This window comes from Petaurus breviceps, unplaced genomic scaffold (assembly GCF_028583685.1).
Source record: "Petaurus breviceps papuanus isolate PSGF00001 unplaced genomic scaffold, PetGlider_PUasm1.0 90895, whole genome shotgun sequence".
Classification (NCBI taxonomy): domain Eukaryota; kingdom Metazoa; phylum Chordata; class Mammalia; order Diprotodontia; family Petauridae; genus Petaurus; species Petaurus breviceps.
The window spans coordinates 30,374,532-30,379,779 of record NW_027187372.1 but is presented as its reverse complement, the minus strand read 5'-3'; the positions used below and the strand labels follow the sequence as shown (position 1 = coordinate 30,379,779).

Genomic DNA, 5,248 nt, shown 5'->3' with positions numbered 1-5,248 from the left:
GAGAGCTCACTGCATTGTTTCCCATTACTCTACTTGTCCTAACAACATAATAAAGACAAACAGCTTTGAAAGATTTAAGTCAAATCAACAAGCATTCATTATGTGCCAACCACTTAAAAACGCTGCTGATCAATGCAATGCCCAACTACAATTCCAGGGAACAAATGAGGCAGCATTCTACCCACCTCCTGATAGAGAAGTGATAGACTGAAGATGCAGAGAGGAACATACATTTTGGGACATGGCCAACCTAAGAATTTTGTTTGTTTGTTTGACTGTGCACATTTGTTAGAGGATTTGGATTGTTGTTTTTTTTTTTCTTTTTCTCCTTTGGAGAGTTGGGAGGGAGAGAAATTAAATACTTATTAATGGAAACAAAAAGAGAATGGGAAAGGAAAGAATAAAACAAAGCAAAATAAACAAACAAGAAATAGAGGGGAAATAGAGATCACATGGGATATGAATAAGGAAAATAAATCTGGGGCTCATGTTCATTTGTATAAGATATTCCTCATTAATGGAGATTGGTTAACCAACTCAGCCCCTAAGGTACTCTTGGAGGAATCATTCTCCACCAAGGAGGAGAGTCTTATGCAAATAGCCTTGAGCCCTAGGTTACAAAAATCTCACATTTGGAAAGGGATTTAAGAACCATTTACTTTCAAGCATTCACAGGAATCCTGTCTCCAGCTCTAATAATCTCTAAGGTCCCCTCTAGCTATATATCTTTTGAGCCTTGACAGATGCTCATGCAGCTTCTTCTTGAATATTTTCAGTAACTGAGAATCCATTAGCTCAGACGGCCCATTCCATTTTTGGGACATGTCAGTTTTTTAGAAAGTTCTTTCTGACAGTAAACCAAAACATGCCTCACTGTAATCTTTACCCACTGACCCAGGTTTGGCACTATAAAGTCATACAGAATGAGTCTCACTCCTCTTCCACACATCAGGCCTTCAAAATCTGAGGATGGCTCCTCATACAACATCTCTAGCTGGTCAAGGATCCTCCTGAAGTTTAATGCCTGAAACAGAAACAATAGAAATGATCTAACCAAGGTGGCATTCAGCTACACTGTCCTCTCCCAGCACACATACACCTGATTCGTTTTGATTCAGTTTAAGCTACATCACATGAACTGCACTTTGTCAACTTTATCACACACAGATGCTGTAGTCAAGCACTTGTACAATCTATATTTTTAACCTGATCTCATTTACATTTATCCTTATTTTATCAGTGCTGAAGAAGTGTTGGGAGCCAAAGAGGCTTGATCCAGGACTCAGATGATTACCTGATATCTGTGGACCCGAATATCAAAGACCTCTTTGAGACATGACTTTCATCAAGTTAGCTCCTGAGTTCTTTTGATATGGGTTACACTTATAAGGATGTTGTTTGAGTTCTGAGACCAGTAGGTTCTGCCCCAAGACGTTAGTTGTTCAAAACCAAAATATTTGAATTCTTAGATGATGTTCCTATGCAGATGTACTTGATGATGTGGCTTTGGTTTCTGGCCTTGAAGCCAGCTCTCCAGAGCATCCTTTGTAATGTGACTGCATGTGAAGGGAGTTAACTGGCTCTTCCTAAGACTCTCTGGCACCTAGAGAAGGAATCCTTTTCAAATTATCTATTCTGTGCTACTTCCAGGATACAACAGACTAGGTAATGATTAAAAAACTTAAGTCCCCTTCCTTTGTCTCTTTTGCTCTATAAAAACCTTGTCCTGAGAATCAATAATGAAGTTCATCGTTCTTCCTTGACCTACGCACATGGCCTCGTCATTTCTTATTCACGTCTCCAAATCATGCTAAGTGTTGGACACTGAAGAGCCCACAGCAAAGAAGGAAACAAGCCTTTATGTAGCATAGGACATAAAGAGCTAGACAGAAGATCCCCGAGATTAAAATTGGAAGTGGATTTTATTACCTAGGGACTGCCAGGGTCACATACCCAAATCAGACAGTGAATTGGCAAGAACAATATGCAGGTTTTTAAAGAGATTACAATAGTCAGGTTATGTAAGCTGAAACTACAATCAGTGATTGGTCAGTGTATATTTGAATTTTTCCTGTGCCCAAGAAGTTTTTCCTAGGCTGAGGTATAGGGAACCCAGAATGGGTGGAGATGGGGAACACCCAGTAGGGGGTGGAGGGGAGGGGGCAGGGATTTTACCCTAGGCTAAAACCCCCACCCACAGATCAATTAGGAGAGGGAAGGATGGAGTTTGTGCTGAAATTCCTGTTTACAGATCAATTAGGGGAAGGGAAGGGTAGAGTTATGCTAAAATGCTTGCTTACAGATCAGTTAAGGGAATGGAAGGTGAGGTTGTGCTAAAATGCCTGCTTACAGATCAATTAAGGGAATGGAAGGTGGGGTTGTGCTCAACAGTAGCACCTACTATGCACTAAGTGCTTTGCAAATATTATCTCATTTGATCCTCACACTATTCCTGGGAGGTAGGTGCTATTATAATTCCCCATTTTACAGATGAGGAAACTGGGACAGACAGAAGTTAAATGATTTACCTACAGTCACACAGCTATAAGTATCTGAGGTCAGATTTCAACTCCCATCTTTCCAATTCCAGGTCCAAGACTCTACTGTTATGAAGCTGTTTCAAACAAGATTATTTATATATGTTTTTAAAAGTGCTTTCATTATATTCTTCTCCCTACCTACTTAATTCTTGTATTCCCACCCTTTACAAGGATCTCAGATTAATTTTGCCTATTCCCAGATTTTATCATGTCTCATCCAGTAGGATTGCATCTCACCTTCCCTACTCTTGGAATGCCTTCTTCCCCCCCACTCCTCGTCTCTACACCCTCAGTAATGTTAATGGGATGTAAGATTTTCCTTTCATATTAATAGGCCTCAGTGGAGCCCATGGAAGCTTGCTTAGGGGAGGCTTGCTTGTAGGAAGGCTTTCACATCATTTGCTATTTTCTAATTAATTTCTGATTCTGAGAAGTGTATATATACTCTTTTTTTTAACTATTGCAAATATTTTAATAAGTGTTCTCTGGAAGGCATTTAAAACACCAGTTTGTAAGGATAAACTCCATTGGAGAGAGAGAAGACAGAATGCAGGTAGCCACGGAGCTGAGGAATTTTCTTGATTTGGGGTAGGATCTGAGAGTCTACTATTTTCTGATCAGCCTTGCGCTGCTCTGTAATCTCATATTTCTCTTTTTCTGTGTCAAAAATCTCTCCTTCTTGGTGTCTAGGTTTACGGAGCCTCTTCTTCTGGAAGTAAGCATCAGTAAGATAATTTGGAATTTTCACACTTGAAAGGTTAACCCAGGTAGAAGTGGCAATGACAAATTTCTGATGGGTCCTTCTCAGAGGAACACGGTTGATGGTCAGAGGTCCAGTCACCAGTAGCAAGCCACTAGCCAGTTGCTTCAGGAAAACCACTTGCTTACCCCTGTGTCAGCCAGTGAGCATGATCAGAACAGTACCTGGCTTGTTGCTAGCTTGGAGTCTCCTCACATGCTGGCTAAAGGGCTTTTTGCTATGACTTAGCAGCTTTCTAGGCACATCCTCAGTAGGGTAATACCTAGGCATTTTTCAAATCTTTACCACTCAAGTTCCTCCATTCTTATCACCACAAACAGGCTTTGAGATAGTAGCAGGCACTTTTTCTTTCTTCTTCCTTTCAATTTGTGTTTTTGGGGCAGTGTATTTCCGCTTGTACACAGCTCTCTGGGAATACATTGCAGACCTGGAGTATCTACCAATCTCTTGGGCCAGGACTGGGTTCCAACTGCAATGCTTTCGAGGCTTTTTGACCTTTTCAGCTACATCTTCCTTTTTGTTCTCCTTTTTTTCCTTTTTGACCTTCTTTTCCTTGGGTGGCTTTTTGTCCGCCATCTTGAGAGATGGGAAAGAAGTGTATATATACTCTTGAAGAGGTTACCCATAAAGAGGATTAGGGTTGCTCTGGAGACCCTAAAATACCAACACACTGGGTCCTGCTGAATGAATTTGACTCAAGTCTTATCTCAGCCAAAGGAAAGTAAAGTTTATTAAAATTTCGCTTGCATTAGACACAGAGTAAGTCTGTGCTAAGTCATTCTATGGCACCCTCATAAACATGAAGACCGGATGGGGTCTTATATACAGAAGATTGTGGGAGGAATCTAGGGGTGCTCTAGAGGAGGAGCATGGGGAGGGTCTTCAGGAGGAGTTAATGAGGTCAGTGGGTGATTAAGGGTGGGAAGTCACTGGAGGCCACCTGGAGACCACAAACAATGGTGGGCTAGGCCAGTTCAAGGGTGGATTGACACTTTGATAGACTCAAGGGTGGGAAGTCTAGTAACAGAGGATTTGGGCTCAGCCACAATGTAAAGCTTATGGACTCATGAAAATGCCTCATGCAAATGAAGCAATTTAATCAAGACTCTAAGGGAGGTTCCCAGAGCCTGTACCTCAAGGACTCAAGGAGACATCAAGGGGGCTCCCAGAGCCCATACCTCATCACTCTGAGTTGGTATTTTGCTTTGGGAGCTTGCTTATGAGAAGGATGTTGTGATTCCCTGGTCAAGATTCTGAGTGGTTGTATGTTCCAAGCTCTCTGACTGCTCAGATGCAAGGGCTCTCTCCATCCAGAGATGCATATAAAGTGTATAGCAGTATTGCTTTGACTCAGGCAGTCAGAGCCCTGTCTGTTGGTCTTTATTTCTCTGCTTGTATTTTCTCTGAAGTTCAGGGTACTGACTTTCCCCCCTGAACTAGTGAATGTAATTAAAAAATATTGTTGACCCCTTAAACAACTATCTTTCTTAGTAAAGCAGATCTAAGAACCCATGCTTGCAGCCATTATGGGTTTGCCAAGTGTTAATGCCCTCTAATTTGTTTCTCATTGTCTATATATTGAAATCTTACCATCCTTAAAGAGCCAATCATACCTCTTTCTTTTCCCTGATTATTCTCTCTGCCCCAACTTAGAAATTTTCTTTGTTTCCATGAAGAAGACTCTCCTTTATACTTGTAAAAATGAATTTGCTGTGCTTGATTTTGTATTCTCTTTACCAGTATAACCAATTTACTTCAACAAACATTTTATGTACAAGAGAGCTAATAACTATCATTTTTTGAACCTCAGAAGGCCAGTTATTTTCCATATCTTAACCCCAGCTATTAAGTGACTTGACTTTTGTTATATAGCCAGCAAGTATGAGTGACAAATTTGGAATGTAAGACAGCTCATCCAAGCCCAGCATTCTTTTCACTACTCCATGCT

At 40.9% G+C, this 5,248-nt stretch overlaps 1 pseudogene; it reads right to left on the bottom strand.

The window, feature by feature from the left end:
* Window positions 1–3,036: 3,036 nt before the first annotated feature.
* LOC138150940 (large ribosomal subunit protein eL6 pseudogene) lies at window positions 3,037–3,894 on the bottom strand (annotated as a pseudogene).
* Between the last annotated feature and the right edge of the window lie 1,354 nt (window positions 3,895–5,248).